Raw genomic sequence first — 23176 nt, forward strand, 5'->3', positions numbered from 1 at the left:
TCTGTGCTGCTGTGCTCCATGCCCGCTGCGTGATGAACGGATAAGTGAGGTTTTGGGCCGACTCCCGGCTGCTCCGGGGTTCGAATCAGATTTGTTTCTGTTTTGGTTCAATTTTGGTTCAGAATCCTGTTGTTTGCCTCATTTTTTCACATGATTCATGTTTATTCTCTCTTGATGGTCTTTAAAAAAATCATTACTTTCTTTTAATTGGAATCTTTTGCGTTACTTCCATTGTGGTAATCTGCAAACAAGGACATCTCTAATTTGTAAAATCTATGTATTCTTTGATGATACATGCATCCTGATCTTGAAAAATAGACGAAGACTTGGCCTCGTCAGTCTTTTGTAAAACGGCGGAACAATAATTGTTATCCTCTAATCCTCTGATACCTCACCTGTCGCCATGGATGATTGAAGTCTCCAGACGGGGAGGGGCTTTACGTATATAGAGTACTATGCAAGCATTTCAGACTTATAGAAGCCTTCTGCTGTCGAAAAAAAACAATTCCTTAACATGTCAGAGATGGAAAACGGTGTTCCGACATAGGCCTATTGTGGAATTAAGTGTGAAGTGACAGCGAGAAGGGGGTCTTGTTTGGGAAAAGGTGAAGTGACAGTGGAGGGAGTGGGAAGCACAGAGAGGCGTTCTGTAATGATGAACAAGCCAACTGATTGGAATCAAGTGACCTTTGTTTGGTGTCTCAGGGATGGACATGACTGCATTATCATCAGCATCACCCCCTCTTCTCTCTGATTCCTCCTCTGCCATCTGTCCCAAGTCCCTCCACCGCCCCCCTCCCCAGTGTTGCTGCATCATCGCCTTTCCCAACATCGCTTCCTCCCGCCAGAGTTATAAACTCGCTCTCCAATGCGCGGATTGTCAAATACAGTCTGAGCATGCAAACTATGTAATATGTATTTTACCTGATGTATGTGAATAAAACAATTTGGAATTGTGGATATGTGTGCTAATAGGCTAGTAGATGATGTGGAAACCGGTAGTGTTGTAAACAGCATAAAAGACTGGCAAAGCGTGGAGTGGAATTTAGATCAGTTGTAGCTGTTAGACCATAAGAAATAGGAGCAGAATTAGGCTCATCAAAGCTGCTCCTGCTGATCCATTGTTCATCACAGCCCCAATCTCCTGCAAATAGAAGGAGGTGTATACCCTCATCCGAATCATTTTCGTTTTCCACACAACACTTCCTAATCACAGTCTTGAGGGTAGAATGGAACCTCTCCAAGGCTCCTTACGATTCTGGATGGTATGCAGATGAGGTGATCTGCTTAGCTCCCAGTTTATAAACTATCTGCTGAAACAATCCAGACATAAAATTACTGCCTTGATCAGATTGTATTTCCTTTGGCAACACAAAATAAGTAAAACATTTTATTATAGCCTTTGTTGCAGTTATAGTTGTTATATTCCTAAGTGGTACTGCCTCTGGAAACCTAGACCCAGTGCACATGATAGTCAGCAAGTACTGACTGCCAGTTTTTGTTTTTGGTAATGGTCCTACACAATCTATAATAATTTTGGATAACGGTTGACCGAATGCGGGAATAGGTTGCAGTGTGGCCACAGGAGTAACTTGATTAGGTTTACCCACAATTTGGCAAGTATGACACGTTCTGCAAAACGTCGCCACATCTTTTCTCAAACCAGGCCAGTAAAAATGTTTTAAAATCTAGTCCGCAGTATTCCTTACCCCTTGATGTCCACCCAAGGGCACACTATGGGCTAAAGTTAAAACCTCGTTTTGATAAACTTTAGAAACAACTACCTGGTGAACAATATTCCATTCATCACTTGCAGGAATTGTAGGTGGTCTCCACTCCCTCATCAATACCCCTTTCTCAACATAATATCCTACAGGCTCCTTATCAATTTCACTATCCGGTAGAACTTGTTCTTTTAATTTGATACATTAGTTTTTTCCTCAGATTTCATCAAATTTCTGAATCTTTCTCTGTATGCCTCCGGAACTAACTCATACGCCTTTAATATGTGCAGTTTCACAGTATCATAATCAAGTGCTTGCTCAACAGTTAAAGCTGTGCAAACTTGTTGTGCTTTGCTTTTAATTGCACTCTGCAACAACACTGACCATTTCTCTTTCGGCCACTCTGAAATCAGAGCAACAGTTTCAAAATGTTGAAAATATTTCTCTACTACTGTTTCATTAAAGGTAGAGACCAATTTAATTTCCTGACTAACAACAAACGTTTTTCTAGAACCAGAGGACTGATTCTCGGACCTTAATTCCACCATCGTAAATTCAAATTCCCTCTTTTTTCTTTCCAGCTTCTAATCGACATAGTACCAAATTAGCTTCCAATTGTTTCTGATTTAACTCAGCTATTTTAATCTTTTCTAACGCTACTTGTTCCAATTCTAACTGGATCGCTGCTTTACTTGCAGGGAACTGATCTAATATCGTTTCATCAAACACATCCAAATCTGTACAGTGTTCCGCGGTTTTCCTTTGTTGTAAATTTCGAAATACCTTTAAGTTCCAAGCTGCTGGCAATCTCAAATACATCATTTTATTTTCGCCTTCGCTAACAACTCTGGGTCTGGCGATGCCAGGAAGTCGTCAATGTTCATTGTTGCCGAATACCACTCACAAGCCAATCCAACAAAAGAATCGGGTATTCCCTTTTTCCAAAACGCCGAGATACTGTATGTTACTGAGAAAGGGTGCGCGCGGGTTTGCAGATGGTCGCGGATCAGGCTGTCTCGCCGGATTTGGGGTTGCACATTAATCTGTGGTGCATGCGGATGTGGATACTGTAGAGAGAGTGCAGAGCAGATTTACAACGATGTTGCCAGCATTGGAGCAGTACTCTCTGAGAATAGATTGCTTGAACGTAGCTTTTTCTCCTTGGAGCGACGGAGTTTGAGGGGCGACCTGATAGAGGTTTATAGGATGAAGAGGATCATTGAATGCATTTATAGTCAGAGGCTTTTCCCAGGCTGAACCGGCTAACACGAGAGGCATAGTTTTAAGGTGATTGGAAATAGGTACCGAGAGAATGTCAAGGGTATTTATTTCTGAACAGAGTGGTGGGTTTGTGGAATACACTGCCGACGGCGGCAGTGGAAGCGAATACAATAGTGTATTTCGGAATCCAATGGCTTAAGTATGGAGACCCACAATGTATTTGTGCCTGACAGATTCTGGGCTCATCAACTTGATTAAATTTATTGACTCGTTGATAAGACAGACCGATGAGGGCACAATCATGGATGTTGTCTACGTGGATTTCAGTGAAGTGTTTGACTAAATCCCGCATGGCCGGAGTGTCCAGAAGATGAAGACGCAGGGAGTCCACAGCGAATTGGCTGTTCGGATTCAGAACTGCTCGGTTCATGGAAGACAGAGGTTAGCGGTTGAAGGGACTTTTGTTCAGCTGGAAACCTATAATTATAGCTGGGTGTGTATGAATAAGCTGGATGAAGATGCGGATTGGTGGATAAGTAAATGTGCGGATGATGTCTGATTGGTGGAGATTTGGACAGTGTAAAGAATACAGTACGATATAGACACGGGCTGAGAAGTGGCAGATGGAAGTTAACTCCGATAAATACAAGGAGATAGTATACTGTTAAAGACAAGATTAATAATAGAGTTGCTGAGCATAGAGATCTTGGGATCAATAGTCATATCTCATTGACAGTGTCGATACAGGTCGATAAGGTGATGATGAAGACTTATTGAATGCTTCATCGAGGCACTGAGTTGAAAAGTCAGGGGATTACGCTGCAGGTTTATAACTTGCTGGTTCGGCCGGAATTGGAGTGTAGCACAGAGCTGTGGTCAGGTTTATAACCTGCTGGTTCGGCCGGAATTGGAGTGTAGCATAGAGCTGTGGTCAGGTTTATAACTTGCTGGTTCGGCCGGAATTGGAGTATTGCATAGAGCTGTGGTCACCCCGCTATAAAAAGGATATTCTGGGGAGGGTGGAGAAGAGATTTGCAAGGTCACTGGCTGGTTTAGAGGACATATCACGAGAGTCTGGACAGATTTCATTTGTTTCGCCTGGATCGTTGGAGCCTGAGGGGAGATCTGATCGAGGATTAAAAGATTATGAAAGGCATGGATTGAGTGGACAGAGTATACCTGATTCTCAGTGTTGAAGTATTTTCTGCTCTTCTCTCTCTCCCTCACACACTCTCTGACACACACGGACAATCTTTCTCGTTATCCTCTTGTGAGCCATATGCCTGCTGCTCCCAATATGCATGTCAATGGGACAACCGTCCGAGAGAAATAGCTTGGAGACGAGACAGTGAACGTGAGGATCTGGAGCCCCCGCTAGATACACTGAAGCTGTATCTGGGTTGCGCTCAGGGCCCGTCTTTATTAATCAACTGAAGCAAAAAGATGACAGGGTATTTCACCGCGCTGATGACCTGTTCTCTGAATTTCGACTGAGTCACCGCGTAAATAAATGTGTTGGTGCACAAGCTGAAGTTCCTCAGCAAAGCCCCGACGCGGTGAAATATCCATTCGGAATCATTGAAATTGAAACCATTTCCTCTGACCTGGTAATATATGAAATTCACAACGCAGGTCATCCACAGGAGGATGAAGCTGCCGGAGAGGGTGAAGAGTAAAACCACAGACCTCCTCCTGCTCTCCATCTCCGGGTCACTGCGGTTCTCACCCTTGCTCTGACCCTTCAGCCCCTTACGGACCCGATTGGCCACTAAAATGTGCCTGACTGTCAGGGCGTTGAGCAGGAGGATCATAACGAAAGGGAGGAGCGGAATTAAAACCGTATCGATCCAAGCATACCCTACCCACCCGGGGTCAGTGAAATAATTGCTCTTAAGTTTACAAAGCCACGGTACATTGTCAATAATCGCTCTGGGTTTCCAGATGAAGAAGCGGGGAACGTTGTTCAGACTAGATAATAAGCCGGTTGTTGTTAGAACCACAGCCGCAGTTTTCCCCGGTGCAATATTTTGTTTTCAGCTTCTGACAGCAAATGGCGACAAACCGATCAAAGGTGAAGGTGACGGTGAACCAGACAGAACAATATGTGACGACGAACCTCAGTGCCTCGATAGCACTGCACACGGGGGTGATGTTCAGAATACTGGACATAAAGTAATTTTTTTTTATCCGATACAAAATGACCTCGAAGACAATAGTCAGTAGATCTGCCGCTGCCATGGCCACCAGGTAGCGAGTGGTGCAGGTAGAGAGGCCGCACTTTCCCCGGGACAGGATCACAATCGCCACTAGATTCACTGGGAAGAGAGAGAGGGGGGTGGGGGGAGATTGCAGACATTACTGAACTCATATACTCTGGCAATTATCAGCATCAGTTTTGAGCCAAAGATCAGGAGTACGAGAGTGCGTGAGCGGCTGCTGACGTCCCTTCACCGTGGAGAAAAAAATTATGTTTGACAAGTCACCGAGGTTAAAACGGTGCAAATCCGATTCTGGTCGCTGACGGAGTCGGATTCGCAGATTTAACCGTGCCTGACTAGGCCTCTATAAACAGGGCTGAGGAGGGATCCGGAAAGAAGCAACGCTCACAAAGTACTGGAGGACTCAGCAGCTCAAGAAGCATTTCTCCAAGTGAACCGGCACTGAACGTTTCGGGGCGAGACTCATCGTCATGGCGAAGCCTTGCCCCAATTCTCAACTTAGTAACGAAAGGCGGAGTGCCCCCATTCCAGAGCGCAGTTCAATTCGATAACACAGCTCACCAGGTCTGTGGACCCTGGTACAGATGATCAAACCCTATTATTGACCAACAGGCAGTGGAATGCTGCTGGGAGAGACAAAACGGTGAAACATGAAGCACAAGATTAGGTGTTCAATCTGATCAATAACTCAGTGAACATCACGATATAAAACCCTCCCGGCAAAAATCCGGAATAACTCCCATTAAAGCCTTTCCAGTCAGACCTTCCCTGTGAGCTGCCTGTCTCCACCACTGATACCACTTCGGAACAGCGGCTCAGTAAATGCAAGGACAACGTTCGAGACGATCCCTTGTGGCAGACAGACATCTTCTTTCGCTTCTCATTACATATGAAAACTCAGCATGTAGAATTGACAGAACTGATATCTCTGACGGGTATGTGTACAATGATCATACACGTCATCAAGCAGGAAGCTTGTAAAATGAGCATAAACAGTTCACAAAGGTTAACAGTCAGAAATACCGAACGCGAAGGCAGCGCACTCACCGGGAACTCCAATGACGGCAATGAACATATACAATATTTTCTGTACAATCCCGTAACTATCCAACATGGAAGGCATTTTCTCCGTCCAGTGATTCGTTCCCCAATGCGACAGCCGATCTCTCTGAATGAAATGTTAAGGCAGCATAAGCCTTGGGTTTTTAATACCATTCAGCGACTCCACGGGGACGGAATTTGAAATAAAGATTTTTAAACTATTGCCTAACCGATGACGTCAGACACGGCAATCCCTGCGGTGACAGATTGTGATTGATTCAGTGAATTAATTGTCAACAATGGATAATGCGATTCTACTAACGCGTGCAAATTGCGAGCAGCATTCACCCAGCGAAGGGAACATTGTTTCAAACACCATCAGACGCAGCTCACCACTGTTTGTGTGTATCGGTGTGGCATTCATCCAGCTAAGGGAACATTGTTTCAAACACCATCAGACCCGGCTCACTACTGTTTGTGTGTGTCGGTGTGACATTCACCCAGCGAAGGGAACATTGTTTCAAACACCATCAGACGCAGCTCACTACTGTTTGTGTGTGTCGGTGTGACATTCATCCAGCGAAGGGAACATTGTTTCAAACACCATCAGGCGCAGCTCACTACTGTTTGTGTGTGTCGGTGTGACATTCACCCAGCGAAGGGAACATTGTTTCAAACACCATCAGACGCAGCTCACCACTGTTTGTGTGTGTCGGTGTGACATTCACCCAGCGAAGGGAACATTGTTTCAAACACCATCAGACCCAGCTCACCACTGTTTGTGTGTGTCGGTGTGACATTCACCCAGCGAAGGGAACATTGTTTCAAACACCATCAGACCCAGCTCACTACTGTTTGTGTGTGTCGGTGTGACATTCATCCAGCGAAGGGAACATTGTTTCAAACACCATCAGACGCAGCTCACCACTGTTTGTGTGTGTCGGTGTGACATTCATCCAGCGGTTGACGATTTCGTACAGCAGACCGCAGAGAGTCAAAGGACCCACGCTCTGATTTTCCACCAATTGTGACCGCACCTCATCTGAGTGCAACCTCAAACACGAGAAAGTCTGCAGATGCTGGACATCAAATAAACCCTCACATTTCCATTCTGCTTCCCATTCCCATTCCAACACATCAGCACACAGCCTCCTCTGCTGGCGCAGAGACCGCACACAATTTGGACAACACCACACCAACCCCGTTCACCATTCTCAATATCAGAGAAATGTATACAGACAGACAGACATACTTTATTGATCCCGAGGGAAATTGGGTTTCGTTACAGTCGCACCAACCAAGAATAGTGTAGAAATATAGCGATATAAAACCATAAATAATTAAATAATAAGAAAATTATGCCCAGTGGAAATTAGTCCAGGACCAGTCTATTGGCTCAGGGTGTCTGACACTCCGATGGAGGAGTTGGAAAGTTTGACGGCCACAGGCAGGAATGACTTCCTATGACGCTCAGTGTTACATCTCGGTGAAATGAGTCTTTGGCTGAATGTACTCCTGTGTCTAACTAGTACATTATGGAGTGGATGGGAGACATTGTCCAAGATTGCATGCAACTTGGACAGCATCCTCTTTTCAGACACCACCGTCAGAGAGTCCAGTTCCACCCCCACAACATCACTGGCCTTACGAATGAGTTTGTTGACTCTGTTGGTGTCTGCTACCCTCAGCCTGCTGCCCCAGCACACAACAGCAAACATGATAGCACTGGCCACCTCAGACTCGTAGAACACCCTCAGCATCGTCCGGCAGATGTTAAAGGACCTCGGTCTCCTCAGGAAGACCCTTCTTGTCGACAGCCTCAGTGTTCTTTGAACAGTCCAGTTTATTGTCAATTCGTATCCCCAGGTATTTGTACCCACGGGTCACCGGTGCCTTAGCCCTCCTCAGGTCCACCACCAGCTCCTTAGTCTTTTTCACATTAAGCTGCAGATGATTCTGCTCACACCATGTGACGAAGTTTCCCACCGTAGCCCTGTACTCAGCCTCATCTCCCTTGCTGATCCATTCAACTATGGCAGAGTCATCAGAAAACTTCTGAAGATGGCAAGACTGTGTGCAGTAGTTGAAGTCCGAGGTGTAGATGGTGAAGATAAAGTGAAGAGATGGTGAAGAAAAATACAATCTATATCCTAAAATAGCTATCTTGTGTGTGTATCTATCAACCTATTTATCTATCTATCTATATATATATATATATATATATATATATATATATATATATTATACAGCAGCAGTCAGGAAAAAATATACTAAATTACACTAAATCACAAAATAAATAAACAGTGCAAAACAGGACTAATGCGGCAGGGTTTCCCCTTTCACCTTGAATACACGTCCTCTGCTATTAGGCGTTTCATCCTCGGGCTGTCCACTCTGTCTGTGCCTTTGACCTGCTGACACTCCCACATGCACATGAGATTATCCCAGAGCAAGAATTATTTCAAGCTGTTCACAAAATAATTTTCAAGGTTCAAAGTGAAATTATTATTAACGTTTCTATGAAAGAAACATCCTGGAGATTGGGGACTCAACACCCCACCCCAACCCCGTGCAATGCTTCAACACTCCCAAATCCGTGCGCACCCATAATCGCCAAAGCACCCCTAAATCTGTGCACGTCCACAAATCCGCACGGGCCCAGAATCCCTTTGCAACCCAAATCTGTTCGCACTCCCATAACCACATGCACCTCAGATTAGCGTTAAGCAAAATAATTTCAAAACAGTTCACAAACTATCTGCCTCTAGCTTAGAAAACAGAAAGAACAAAGTTCAAATTGAAAGTGATTTTATTAATAAGCAATTTAAACTAAAACTATCCTGATATTCGTCACAACCCTGCATCCACCGGCACCCCGAAATCATTGCACATCCGACATGCCTGTGCACCCCCAGTTTTTTGCTGACACGACCTAAATCTGCACGTTTTCCCAGATCAATGTACATCCCAAAACCCGCTGACGCACCCATATGCACATTTGATTATTCCAGAGAATGAATTATTTCAAACAGTTCACAAAATAGGTGCCCCCGCCTTAATGATATAGGGCTGGAACATTGTTCAAAATTGGACAATATTATTAAAAATTATTTTATGAAGAAGTATGGATAGAAAAAAACTATTTTGTGATTTCTCACGACCCCTCATCCACTAACACCCCCTGATCTGTGTACACACCCATGTCCGTGATGATCACTATCTTCGACGGCACACCCTTAAATCTGCACACATCCAGAAATCTGTGCACACCCACAAACGTGTTGACACCCGCATATTCACATTTCCTTATCCCAGAGGAAAAAAAAATAATTTCAAACAGTTCACGAAATCGCTACCTCCGCTTTAAAGAAATAGTGAAAACAACTTTCAGCTTAAATGCGTTTATAGATAATTTAATAAAGAATCTATAAATGAAGCAATCTTGATATTCGCCACTCCTCCAAAAGAACTGTGCCCCATTGTTGTGACAACTCAACCATATCATCAAGATCTTTTTGGAGAGCATCTTCATCATCAGCTGACCTAATTGGACGGTATATCACACAGTCATCAGCAAAAAGTCTAGTGGTGCTTGTGACTTTTTCGTGGATGTCATTAATGTAAAATGAAAACAAATACGGGCCCGCCACTGCGCCCTGGGGTGTACCACTTCATAACGGACGCCATTCAGAGCTTTTTCCATTCGCGCACACACGCTGAAGACGTTTGGTCAAGAAACTGGAAATCCATCTGTTAGTATTAAAGCGAACACCGTGGAAGTCGAGCTTCCGAACTAATCTTTGTTGGGGAATGACACTGAATGCTTTAGAGAACCCGAGCACTACTAAATCAATGGTGACATCGTTATCAAAGCTTTTGGCCAGGTCAGTTGTTGTCAGGATAAGTTGAGCTCGCATGATCTCTGCTTCCTAAAAGCAATGCTGGTTGTCAGCAGGAATGTTATGTCTGCTCAGGTGCCTCATCAGATCGCTGTCAGCAGGAATGTTATGTCTGCTCAGGTGCCTCATCAGACCGTTGTCAGCAGGAATGTTATGTCTGCTCAGGTGCCCCATCAGATCGCTGTCAGCAGGAATGTTATGTCTGCTCAGGTGCCCCATCAGATCGCTGTCAGCAGGAATGTTATGTCTGCTCAGGTGCCCCATCAGATCGCTGTCAGCAGGAATGTTATGTCTGCTCAGGTGCCCCATCAGATCGCTGTCAGCAGGAATGTTATGTCTGCTCAGGTGCCTCATCAGATCGCTGTCAATTAAATGCTCCAAGAGTTTGCAGCAAGTGCTTGTTAATGAAACAGGACGATAATTTGCTGGGTTGGTGGTTGAATCCTTTTTAAAGAGAGGGGTGATGTTTGGCTTCCTCCAATCCAGAGGAAGATCACCTGAGTCGAGCGACTGCTGGAAGATAAACCGCAGAACAGGAGCCAGTTCTTCAGCTGCGCTCTTGAGGGCCTGATTCTGAATCTGGTCTGGCCCGATAGCTTTTGTCGTATTGATGCTGAGCAGTAACTTGTTTACACCGTCAGCCTCAATTTCGACAGGAGGCAGATCAATATACGGGCTGGGCGGCAGATCAGGAAAAGATGAAGGTTCCATATCTTCCCGGTTAAAGACCTGGTCATATTTAAATGATAAAAAGAACAAAGATAAACGTTCAAAGTGCATTTATTATTCAAGTTTCTATGAATGCGACCGCCCTGAGGTTTGTTAACCCTTCCCCCAGACCCGCACCCAAACCACCAACAGACTCAAATCTGGCGCACCCAGAAAACTGCGCACATCCCCAAAACGGCTGCGCCCCGAATCCTTGCACAACCCGGAATCCGCGAGCACCCTCAAATCTGCGCGCACCCTGAAACCGGCTGACAATCCCACATGCACGTTAGATTATCAATGAGCAGGAATAATTTCAAACACTCCACAAAACAACAGTATCCGCCTTAACAAAATACAGTAAGAACAAAGTACACAATTTAATGTGCGTTTATGAACAAATTTTCGATCTTACATGCACTCTTGAGATTTGTAACAACACCACATCTACCGAAATCTAAAAATGCGTCTGCAACCCCACGTGACTAAGCACCCCCATATTTGAGGACAACCCATGTATCTGCACACATCCCCAAATCCCTGTACATCTGCAAACGAGCTGAACCCCCAGATTAACAAACTGTTATCACAGAGAAAAAAATCATTTCAAACAGTTCAAAAAATGATCTTAAAGAAATATCAAGGACTAAGATTAGTTTAAAGTGCATTTATAAATTTATTCATGAAGTATTTATAAACGAATTAATCTTCAGATTCGTCACTCCCCCAAATGCACCGACACCGTGTGCAGCCACGTATTCAATGCACACCCCTAAATCTGCGCACATCCTCAAACAAGTGTGCACCCCAAAATCCAAGTGTACCCAAACCCGCTGACGCCCCACATTAGATCATCTCAGAATCAGAATCATTTCCAGCAGTTCTCAAAATGGCTGTCTCCTCAATAAAACACGCAAAATAATGTCGAATTCCAAATTCGATGACACACCCAGATCTGTACATAATCGGTGCACCGCCATATTCGATAACACACCTCTGAATCTGCGCACATCAACAAATCCGTGTTCACTTCCATGTTCGACAACCCACTCCCAAATGTGTTCTCCCAACTATACGCTGATCGTCAAATAAGAGCGCACCCCAGGAGCAAAATGTGCACCAGAAACCCGCTGACAACCCCACAGATTATCCCAGAGGAAACAGAGCACCACCATAAAAAGCATGAGCTGAGGTCAAAGTTCAAATTAGATTTATTATTAACGTATCTATAAATTTAAAAAATTGAGATTAGTCACATCTCCAAATCTGCAGACGCCCCACATCCGTGATGAACCCAAAATCCAGGCGCGCCTCCAAATCCGTATGCGCACCTATGCACATCCCGAAACCCGCTGATAAATCCACATGCTAGTTAGATTATCCCAAAAGAATTATTCCAACTACTTCACAAAATGACTGCCTCCACGTTCAAAAAGCAAGCACAGAGTTCAAAGTTATTAAACAATCTATCAATGAAATAACTTTGAGATTCGTCACAACTACATACTCGCAGTCACCACAAATTGTCAGAACCCCGAAGTCATTTGTACCCCCAAAACCGTGTGGATATTATTAGTTTGGCAGTCTTTGTGTGTAGATTCTCGTGGATTTTATTGCATTTCTCTTCGCCACTGAACGTGAATCAAGGTAGTAGAAGGTGAGATGCACTTACTTTAATAATAAAGTTATTTTAATGTTTGAATAGAAACTCAAACACACAGACGCACCTGTGCACGGACACAGGCACGCACACAGAGAAATAGAATCTCACTCTCTCTTTCTCTCTCTCTCTCTCTCTCTCTCTCTCTCTCTCTCTCTCTCTCTCTCTCTCTCTCTCTCTCTCTCTCTCTCTCTCTCTCAGACACACACGCACACACACACACACACACACACACACACACTCACATACAACCCCCCCCCCCCACACACACACACACACACATACAAACTAACAGGCAGACACACACGACATTCACGGAATCGCGCACACCCAACAGACAGTAGAATCCGACTAAAGCACGACAGGATCAGGCACGCAACATAACAGATACAGACACACACAGCAAATAGACCCACACAATCACACTAGACACACACACAGGCAGTCAGAGGCCAGACAATTATAGACATGCACACACATGATACGAAAATTGGTGGATGGGAAGGTCGTATTGGTGTAATATAAAGGCTGGAAAAGGAATCAGGCAAACCAGGATAATATGCAAGAAGGTCGCAAACGAAATAAAATGTTGGAAAATACATGGCCATGAAGCTTGGTCAAAAAAGTATACGTGCCGACTTTCCTCTAAGAAAGGAGAAAATCCAAACATCTGAAATTGCAAGGGATTTACGAATCCTTCTGCAGAACACCCAAAGGGTTAACTTCCAGGTTGAGTCGTTGGTGAACAATGCAAAAGAAATATAGCATTCATTTCGAAGGTTGAGAATATAAGTGCGATGATGTGGTGCTGAAGATTTATAAGGCACTAGGGTGAACTCACTTTGGGTTCGGGGGTGCGCACGTATTACAGATAATTTAATAATAAATGAGATTTGAACACTGAACTACATTTTCGCTATTTTAACGTAGAAACAGGTATTATGCGAGCTGTTTGAAATGATCTTTGCTCTGGGATAATCTAATCTGCATCTTGGGTGTGCAAGGATTTGGGGTTCACTACCATTTGTTGGCATCAGGTGGTTTGGATTGCACACGGACTTGGGGTCACAGGGTTTCAGGAGTCTCTGCGTTGTTGCGGGTGTGTCGAATCTCAAGGTTATTCACCGACAGATGCTTTCAAAATAAATGCACTTTAAACGCTGTTCTTGACTTTTAAAGCAATTTGTCCGCAAATATGGGACTGCAGAGTTCGATGTACATGCATAAGGGTTGGGGAGGGTCGTGGACGAGCCTCCAAATGTTCTGACTGTGACTAAATCACTGAAGAAATTTGAGGGTCTCGTGTATATATGAAAGTATTTATTCATTAACGGAAACAAACTTTTTCTTCAGGGTCCTCTCGGTAGGATCCCCCAAACACAAAATACAGAAGGGGGTTATACTCTTGAGGAGAATGGTAAAATGATATAATTTATTTCAATATTTCGTATTTGACAAATGATTCCTTTGAAGTACATATTTACAGTGGAAGCACGTTCAGTTGATGACAGCAACACGAACAAAATGCTGGAGGAACTCAGCAGGCCAGGCAACAACTATGATAAAGAGTGTTGACGACGTTTCGGCACGGAACCCCTCGGCAGGCATGGAAAGAAAGTTGAGAAGTCAAAGTAAGGAGATGACCTGCTGAGTTCCACCAGCATGTTGTGCGTGTTGCTTGGATTTCCAACATCTGCAGATTTTCTCTTGTTTGTAATTGATGACGGCTCAGTAGGCTCAGATACCTTTAATGGATGACGGCTCAGTAGGCTCAGATACCTTTAATGGATGACGGCTCAGTAGGCTCAGATACCTTTAATTGATGACGGCTCAGTAGGCTCAGATACCTTTAATTGATGACGGCTCAGTAGGCTCAGATACCTTTAATGGATGACGGCTCAGTAGGCTCAGATACCTTTAATGGATGACGGCTCAGTAGGCTCAGATACCTTTAATGGATGACGGCTCAGTAGGCTCAGATACCTTTAATGGATGACGGCTCAGTAGGCTCAGATACCTTTAATGGATGACGGCTCAGTAGGCTCAGATACCTTTAATGGATGACGGCTCAGTAGGCTCAGATACCTTTAATTGATGACGGCTCAGTAGGCTCAGATACCTTTAATGGATGACGGCTCAGTAGGCTCAGATACCTTTAATGGATGACGGCTCAGTAGGCTCAGATACCTTTAATGGATGACGGCTCAGTAGGCTCAGATACCTTTAATTGATGACGGCTCAGTAGGCTCAGATACCTTTAATGGATGACGGCTCAGTAGGCTCAGATACCTTTAATGGATGACGGCTCAGTAGGCTCAGATACCTTTAATGGATGACGGCTCAGTAGGCTCAGATACCTTTAATTGATGACGGCTCAGTAGGCTCAGATACCTTTAATGGATGACGGCTCAGTAGGCTCAGATACCTTTAATGGATGACGGCTCAGTAGGCTCAGATACCTTTAATGGATGACGGCTCAGTAGGCTCAGATACCTTTAATTGATGACGGCTCAGTAGGCTCAGATACCTTTAATTGATGACGGCTCAGTAGGCTCAGATACCTTTAATGGATGACGGCTCAGTAGGCTCAGATACCTTTAATTGATGACGGCTCAGTAGGCTCAGATACCTTTAATGGATGACGGCTCAGTAGGCTCAGATACCTTTAATGGATGATGGCTCAGTAGGCTCAGATACCTTTAATTGATGACGGCTCAGTAGGCTCAGATACCTTTAATTGATGACGGCTCAGTAGGCTCAGATACCTTTAATGGATGACGGCTCAGTAGGCTCAGATACCTTTAATGGATGACGGCTCAGTAGGCTCAGATACCTTTAATGGATGACGGCTCAGTAGGCTCAGATACCTTTAATGGATGACGGCTCAGTAGGCTCAGATACCTTTAATGGATGACGGCTCAGTAGGCTCAGATACCTTTAATTGATGACGGCTCAGTAGGCTCAGATACCTTTAATGGATGACGGCTCAGTAGGCTCAGATACCTTTAATGGATGACGGCTCAGTAGGCTCAGATACCTTTAATGGATGACGGCTCAGTAGGCTCAGATACCTTTAATGGATGACGGCTCAGTAGGCTCAGATACCTTTAATGGATGACGGCTCAGTAGGCTCAGATACCTTTAATTGATGACGGCTCAGTAGGCTCAGATACCTTTAATGGATGACGGCTCAGTAGGCTCAGATACCTTTAATGGATGATGGCTCAGTAGGCTCAGATACCTTTAATTGATGACGGCTCAGTAGGCTCAGATACCTTTAATTGATGACGGCTCAGTAGGCTCAGATACCTTTAATGGATGACGGCTCAGTAGGCTCAGATACCTTTAATGGATGACGGCTCAGTAGGCTCAGATACCTTTAATGGATGACGGCTCAGTAGGCTCAGATACCTTTAATGGATGACGGCTCAGTAGGCTCAGATACCTTTAATGGATGACGGCTCAGTAGGCTCAGATACCTTTAATGGATGACGGCTCAGTAGGCTCAGATACCTTTAATGGATGACGGCTCAGTAGGCTCAGATACCTTTAATGGATGACGGCTCAGTAGGCTCAGATACCTTTAATGGATGACGGCTCAGTAGGCTCAGATACCTTTAATTGATGACGGCTCAGTAGGCTCAGATACCTTTAATGGATGACGGCTCAGTAGGCTCAGATACCTTTAATGGATGATGGCTCAGTAGGCTCAGATACCTTTAATTGATGACGGCTCAGTAGGCTCAGATACCTTTAATTGATGACGGCTCAGTAGGCTCAGATACCTTTAATGGATGACGGCTCAGTAGGCTCAGATACCTTTAATGGATGACGGCTCAGTAGGCTCAGATACCTTTAATGGATGACGGCTCAGTAGGCTCAGATACCTTTAATGGATGACGGCTCAGTAGGCTCAGATACCTTTAATGGATGACGGCTCAGTAGGCTCAGATACCTTTAATGGATGACGGCTCAGTAGGCTCAGATACCTTTAATGGATGACGGCTCAGTAGGCTCAGATACCTTTAATGGATGACGGCTCAGTAGGCTCAGATACCTTTAATGGATGACGGCTCAGTAGGCTCAGATACCTTTGTTGGGCCAAACAAACTCACACAAACGGTCTAAAAATAAAGTCACGAAATTATTCTGAACCTGTCACCGCGGGAATTGTACCAGTCTGTTGTAATCAGTTTGTAAATAATAAGTAAAGCTTTATTTTTAATCTGTTGAAACCTGTCCCTGTGGAGTCGCTAAAAGCGATTAAAATCCCCAGGCATGTGCTACTTTAACATCGAGAGATCGCCTGGTGCACGGGGGACTGATCACTGGACAGAGATAATGTCTGCAATGTTGGATCGGTACCTGAGTGTGCATAGAATATTCTACGTGTTCATTGCCGTCATTGGAGTTCCTGGTGAGTGAGCAGAGCAATTCATGTTTAGTATTTCTGTGTGTTAACAGATGTGAATCTGTTGATGATCATTTGACGAGCTTTCATCTTGCTGACCATTGTACAAATACCATTCAGACATACCGATCCTGTCATTTCAACTTCAGAATTTCTATATACAATGACAAGCAGAACTAAATCCCTCACTCTCCTCTGACTCACGGGATCGACTCAAACCCTTTATTCCTTTTATCGGGACTTTGTCCAGAGTTGTCTCAGTGCTGCAGAGAGGCATCTCTCCGAGAAGGTGTGACTGGGAAGGTTTTACATTGCGAATTTCACTATTTAGCAACTGTTGATTAGAGAGTGAACACAAAGTACACTGAGGATGCTGTGGTCAAATCAAGCCTTACAAAAAAGCTGAATGAACTCAGCAGGTCGGGCAGCATCCGTTGAAATATTAGAGAGAATCGCTGGTTCTTCGCTGCATGTCTCCCTGTGGAGTGTGTCACAGTCGGGTGCCACTGACTGTTCGTCAAAAATTGGATCTGATCACCTGAACCAGTGTCCACAGATCTGTTGACGTGTGTCGTCAAATTGACCTGTGCTACAGAATTAATCCGTTAACGGAATCAATCAGCCTAAGGTTACTAAGTTGTTCCTGTTTCCCCTCTCAGACCGTCGTAAATCGGGGCACTACTTCGTCCAGAAGAAGGGTCTCGGTCTGAAAAGAGAGTTTGTTGAATTCTATGAATGCTGCAATACCAGTTGAGGTGCTCCAGTATTTAGTACCTGTTACTCCCCTCTGTGTCCCTTCTCTGCCTCATCGGATGCAGTTTCCAGAGGCCTAATTAATCACGGATTAAATCAAAGAAACCGGCCCCATCAGTGACTGGAACCGGAATGAGTACCGATCGTTGTTGCACATGCAAATCGTTTTTATCGCTGACACATGATCTTATCTCCACGCTGACGAAGGCGCGTCAAAGACAGTGTGATCCGTGTCTGATGTTAGATCAACAGGTGTCACAGACTTTGGAGCTCCAAATCTGTAGCTGAAACACGACCCAGTGTTAAATCCCGGAGATTGTGCTTAGTAATAATCCGTTTCTCTCTTTCTCCCTTCCTGTCCGCCTCTCCTCCTCCCTCTGTCCCTTCCACACCACTCCCTCCTCTCTCTCTCATTTAATCCCTTTCCCCTCTTTTCCTCTCTCTCTCTCTCTCTCTCTCTCTCTCTCTCTCTCTCTCTCTCTCTCCTCTCTCTCTCTCCTCTCTCTCTCTCTCTCTCTCTCTCTCTCTCTCTCTCTCCAGTGAATTTAGTGGCGATTGTGATCCTGTCCCGGGGAAAGTGCGGCCTCTCTACCTGCACCACTCACTACCTGGTGGCCATGGCAGCGGCCGACCTACTGACCGTTTTCACCCAGATCATTTTGCACCAAATCAGATTCTATTGCTTCCCGTGGAGTTTTCTAGACATCACCCCTGTGTGCAGTGCTATCGGTGTACTAAAGTTCACAGCCATTGACTGTTCTGTCTGGTTCACCGTTAACTTCACATTTGATCGGTTTGTCGCCATTTGCTGCCAGAAACTGAAAACAAAATATTGCACCGGGAAAACTGCGGCTGTGGTTCTAACAACAACTGGCATACTGTCCTGTCTGAAAAACGCTCCCAAATATTTCACGCGGAAACCCAGAGTGATCATCGATAATGTACCGTGGTTCTGTATGGCCAAGGAAAATTATTTCACTGACCCCGGGTGGGTAGGGTATGACTTGTTCGATACGGTTTTAACTCCGTTCCTCCCTTTCGCTGGGATCCTGCTGCTCAACGCTCTGACAGTCAGGCACATTTTAGTGGCCAGTCGGGTCCGTAAGGGGCTGAAGCGTCAGAGCAAGGGGGAGAACGGCAGTGACCCGGAGATGGAGAGCAGGAGGAGGTCTGTTGTTTTACTCTTCACCCTCTCCGGCAGCTTCATCCTCCTGTGGATGACACACGTTGTAAATGTCATCTATTATCAGGTCTCAGGAAAAGGATTCGATTTTAATGATTCTGAATGGATCTTCCACCACCTCGGGATTTTGCTGAGGAATTTCAGCTGCTGCACGAATACATTTATTTACGCGGTGACTCAGTCGAAATTCAGGGAGCAGGTGATCAGCGCGGTGAGATATCCGTTCCGCTCCGTGTTTCAGTTCATCAATAAAGTCGCATCCTGAGCCCAAGCGAGAGGCGGCCGCAGTTTCCAGCCCCGTTTCCAGCTCCTCACATCCACCGCCTGATCTCCCAGGAGTCATTCCCCGACGGATTGTCCAATTGACAGGCAGCTCTGGGATATTAGGCGTGTGTGTGGTGGTGGGTGGGGCGGGGTAGTGGCTGAGCTCTGTACTGTAGAAGCAGTAACTTATTGGCCCGGCCAGACGTCAGTCAAAGATCTACGTCCGGAGTGCCACACACCCATTGGTTTGAGAATTCCCATTCTATTCCCATTCCCGCGCACTAAACTCACAGTTCGACGTTTCCCCAAGACGGCAGGGGGTCTAGTCTGATGCTGGTTGGCCAATGCAATGTCAACCAGTCTCTGCCTTCACTTTGAATAATTGGCTGACGTGAAGAAACAGGGCGGGGTGTAAGGAGCACCCGCCACCAACCGGACTAGAGTGTGGTGTAGAGAACTGGCAACTCTCACTGTTTTTCTTTTTCTGTTGAAAGCTCAAAAGTGTGATAAGATCCTATCCACCTCAAGCTAAAACCCGTCTTCGCGTGATGTCCCCAGCAGCTTCGTCACACAGCTTTAATAGGATGAACATTTCTTTGCCATTTCTCGTTAATCCAGTATGTAACATCAACTAGAGTCTCTGTAATTGTAAGGCAATTGTCCTATTTCAACCAGTCAAGTCGAAAACGGGGACGAACATACTGCGCCACAATATAGCCTGAAAGAAGGTGGGTGTATCACACCCTATGGATTTAAAATGAAGATGAAGCTGATCCATAAGCCACGCAGCTGTAATGGAGAACAGATCTAATAAAATAAATGCAGGGCTCTCAGAACCATTAACTGTGGTGTTAACTGTTCAGGGTGACAAAATGGCTTCTTTGTATTGCTATAATGAAATGGCTTCTCTGTAATGTTACTTCATGCTGTGATGGGTTTCTGTATCTGGAATGTTTGGGTTATAACTGCAGATAAGAGTGAACTAACCAATGGAGAATTGTTATGCTGTCTTGTATATGTGATTTGAACGGGAGTTCGCGGTCTTTTTCGGGAGGCGAGCGAGGAGGACGGACGTGTGAGGAGCGGACAGCGGTTCCAGGGCGGCGGATACTGGATGTCGGCGGTTCGGACGGTGGCCGAAGGCTCGGAAGGTCGTTGTGTTTGGAACCGGAGGCGTGAGCTCCAACGTATTAAAAAATTATGTTCACAAACTGATAAACCTACTGATTTGGCCCCTTTACGTTATCTGTTTCTACTAACCCATCACTAAGAAATAACTATAAAGTTGCAATTATTTACTCGCCATTGGTGTATTGTCTGATATTTGTTTTGCGAGCGTGTACGGAGGGGGGATCATTACACCGTATATACCCGAAGAATTGCACTATTGGCGGGTCGACGGCGATTCACACTCGGCGAACGGGGGTAAACTGGGGATACGAATGACAGTCCCGCATTCGTTGTGCACAGTACAACGAAGACTTGCGTAGACTGCGAGAGTAACTGTCCTCTCTCTCTCTCTCTCTCTCTCTCTCTCTCTCTCTCTCTCTCTCTCTCTCTCCTCTCTCTCTCTCTCTCTCTCTCTCTCTCTCTCTCTCTCTCTCTCTCTCTCTCTCTCTCTCTCTCTCTCTCTCTCCATGTGTTTTCAGAACGGCACAAGCTGCGACAGCCTGTGACTGATGTCATTGTCCCGTCTCACTCAAGCTCTTAAAAGTAACAGTCACAGTAAACGAACGCAGGCTCGTAACACTTCCTTCCAAAAAGGAAGGTTTTGATATAAAAGAGAAAAGTTTTAACTGAAAGCTCAGAATGTGAAACAATAAATGCATGGTTATCACATATCATACTACAGTCTAATACAACATACTGCAGAATCGTATACATCAAAATACATTGGAAGCTGAAAGTCAATCAGCAATTATATTATCTGCCTTTAATATGATATCATAATGTCATATTCTTGCGGATTCAAACTTTGTTGTTGAACTGGAGTTTGATTAACCATTTTCCTTAACACACCCTGACCTACAACGTCATCAAGACAGGTCACAGTAGCATGCAAAATTCACTCTCAGCTAAGTTAACTGTAAGGTTGGTCTTCGAGTGCCTTTCAAACAACTCTTCCGCTGCAGAGTTATGTGCTTCCCAAATGACACTTCCTGTCACTAAATCAACCCATACATCTGAGTGTTTTAACCATTGAATTACAGAATTGATCATTCTCTGGAATATTCCTGAAGCAGTTCTCATTCCAAACGGCAAAACATTGTATTCATACAACCCAGAAAGCGTTACAAATGCAGACATTTCTCTACCTTTATCCGTCAATAGAACACACCAGTACCATTTTAACAGATCAATCTTTTTCACAAACTTGGCTTTTCCAACCTTGCCTATGCAATAATCCACTCTGGGGATGGGATAAGCATCTGTTTTTGTTACAACATTTACCTTTCTATAATCAGTGCAAAATCTAACACTACCATTTGGTTTAGGCACAACGACACAAGGCGAACTCCAATCTGAGTTTGAAGGCTGAATAATACCATTTTTCAGCATATACACAATTACTTGCTCAGCAATTTCACACTTTTCAATAAGGATGCTATTGAATCGGTTTAGCATCCCCGACATCGACATCATGGGACACTACTGTTATTCGCTGCGGATAGCAGAAAATAAATCCTTAAATTTCATAATTACCTGTTTCATCTCCTGTCGCTGCTGCGGCTGTATGTGGGCCAATTTTTCATCAATCAAATTCAAAATACTCGAGTTCGTTAATATAGCTGAAACAACGTTTGGTTTACGATAAGCCTCAGATGGGTCAAGTAATTCGTTCCTAGGGTTTCCAGACTCGTTGCTATTTTCCACCCTTGTCACAGGTGGGTATTGTTTAACAAAATATGGTCTAAGCATGTTGATATGGCACAATTGAGTTGGCTTACGACGGTCTGGTGTTTTGACTAAATAGTCCACATTATTAATCTTAGACAGAACCTCATAAGGACCGTGGTGTTTTGCCTGAAGTGGGTTCGTTAAAATCGGTATAAACATGAATACTTTATCACCCCTTTGGGATGTTCTCATCGTGGCTTGTTTATCAAAACACGTTTTCATCCTGTTCTGAGAAACTTTTAAGTTCTCCCTTACCAAGTTACAGGCTTTGTACAATATGTCCTTGAATTTCAAAACATAGTCCAACAAATTGATATGCATGTCTTCGCTTGTTCACTTTTCCTTTAACAGTGTTAAAGGTTCTCGAACCCTATAACCAAATACAAGTTAAAGACTAAAGCCTACTGAATCCTGTATTGTCTCTCTTACTGCAGATAAAAGGCAATGAACTCCCTCATTCCAATCCTTTTCATTTTAAGTACGTCTTAATTTCGGAGGACAAAGGGAAGATCGACGGCATCAGCTCATCTGAAGAACTAAACATTTCTCTCTCTCTCCATCACTACTCAATTCCATACCACGAACTGAACTGAACTTTACTCATCACCGTAAGACTGTATCTATATATATATATATATCATTGTTAACCTGTTTATTATATCTAAATTTTTATTACCATATTGCGTATTTACTAATAAATACACTTAGTTAGTAGCAATACTGGACTCCAAAGTGTTTTCTATTTCAGCTGGTTCTTTAACCCGTTATTTAACCCGTAATGACAAGGCAGGAACCGGGTATTGATAGTAGATGATCAGCCATGATCTCAAAATGGCGGTGCAGGCTCGAAGGGTCGAATGGTCTACTTCTGCACCTATTGCCTATTGTCTATAAATAAGGTGAAGCCTTATTAAGACTCTAAGATGGTACCAGTGAGTACTGTTATGAAAACAAATGAGGTTGTGGAATTTGATAATGAGGGGCAAGATCATTTTAACAAGTTGAATATCGTATCAAGAAGACTTGAGAATTCCACTATTTTGAAATACCTTACTGATAAAGTCTCATTTGGAGCCCGCACAGAGAACAGAATTGAAAGAATTAATTAGCAGGCATAAAGATTAATTTCCAGACGTTCCGAGTCGGTGTACAGTTGCAGTGCATGATGTCATTGTAAATCCAGCCCAGCCCATTA

Source organism: Hemitrygon akajei, unplaced genomic scaffold, assembly GCF_048418815.1.
Source record: "Hemitrygon akajei unplaced genomic scaffold, sHemAka1.3 Scf000044, whole genome shotgun sequence".
In the NCBI taxonomy this organism is placed as follows: domain Eukaryota; kingdom Metazoa; phylum Chordata; class Chondrichthyes; order Myliobatiformes; family Dasyatidae; genus Hemitrygon; species Hemitrygon akajei.